Source organism: Carlito syrichta, unplaced genomic scaffold (assembly GCF_000164805.1).
Source record: "Carlito syrichta isolate Samal-C Ts95f unplaced genomic scaffold, Tarsius_syrichta-2.0.1 Scaffold135569, whole genome shotgun sequence".
In the NCBI taxonomy this organism is placed as follows: Eukaryota; Metazoa; Chordata; class Mammalia; order Primates; family Tarsiidae; genus Carlito; species Carlito syrichta.
In genome coordinates this window covers 4,383-5,974 of record NW_007079665.1, presented here as the reverse complement: position 1 = coordinate 5,974, position 1,592 = coordinate 4,383, and positions in this window count along the sequence as shown.

The window sequence follows — 1,592 nt, the reverse complement described above, 5'->3', positions numbered from 1 at the left end:
GGCCGGTGCGCGGAGCAGCGCCAGGGAGCGGGGCGGCCGCGTGCTGGTGTTGCCCTCCAGAGGCGACTGTCCGTTGCTTTTTCTCTTCCTTTCCTCTCGCTTTTTGGTAATAAAGTGGGTCGCGCTGTGTCGCCTAGGCTGGTCTCGAACTCCTGGCCTCCAGCGATCCTCCGGCCTCGGCCTCCCAAAGTGCTGGGAAGACGGGCACGAGCCACCGCGCCCTGACAGTCACGTGGTGTAGGCACCGCCCGGCCGCTGACCCCGATTTGGGTCCCGAGGAGAAAGGGGCTTCTGTGGGCTGCCTCTCTCCCGCGGAAAGTCTCGTGGAAATCGTGCTCCTAGCCTGGAGGGTGCCGGCTGCCGTGTGGTAGACCCAGTCTTGCCCCACTCAGGGACTGTGGGGAAAATCTGAGGAGCCCCCGAGCGGGAAGGCCACGTGGCGAAGGCTGGGGAGGGGGAAGGGTGGGAGAGAACGGGCGCACCTAGGAGGACAGGAGGAGGGAGGTGTCCAAAAACTTAGGGGAGGCAGGCTGTTTCTTTGGGGACAGCGAGGAGTTTCCCTGTGGCAATTCCCTGGCGCCCACCTGCTTGGAAACCGGGTCGCACAGGACACGTCCCTGAGAAGGTTCTTCCCTGGTGCAGCCAGCGCCACTGTGCCTGCCAGGTGACGGACAGCAGCCCCGGGGGGCCGGCAGGCTCCCCTCCTGCGCGCGGCCTGGCATGCCTGGGCTGAGCCAGGCTGTCCCTCCCCAGGGCCCTGGCCTGCAGCCACCTGGCTGACTGGGGCTGCTCAGTCCCTCGTTCCAAAGGAACCCCGTGTCATCCCAGCAACTCTGTGTTACGTCTCAGGGACCAGGCAACTGTGACCATGGGGGCAGCCCTGTCCCACTTGGACGTCTTGGCATCCCCTACCCCCAGTCGCTCCAAGGACAGACAGCGAACAGGGTGACCTGGATTTCTTTATTTTTTATTTTTTGAGTTGGAGTCTCACTCCGTCGCCCAGACTGGAGTGCAGCGGCCGCTCCCGGCCACCGCAGCCTCGACCTGCTGGGCTCCGGCGATCCTTCCGCCTCAGCCTTCCAAGCAGCCGGAATTACAGCCATGCGCTACCACGCCCGGCTGATTTTTTGATTTATTGTAGAGATGAGGTCTCGCTGCCCAGGCGGGTCTCGAACCCGCGGGCTCAGGCAATCCACTCACCTCAGCCTCCCAAAGGCACGGGGAGTACAGGCTGAGCCACCGAGCCCGGCTTGACCTGGATTTAAATCCAGCCACAGCAGTCGAGCCAGGTGACTCTGGGCCGATCATTAAATGCCCTGGGCTTCTGTTTCCCCACCTGTGAAGGGGGCGTGCTGCGGAATCGCACAAGAGATGCAGCCAGGTACGCTCCACTAAGCAACTGGAAGTGGCTTTAACTGTCGTCTGAGCAATTAGTCACAGCTGTGAAGGGTGTGGCAGTCAGAACAGGGCAGCCTGCGGCGGGGGTGTGGGACAGCGGGGATGGGCCAGCTCCGGAAGTCGCAGGCCCTGCCCCTTGAGGAAGGCAGGGTTTCGGGTTTTTTTTGTGGTTTTGCCTTTTTTTTTTTTTTTTT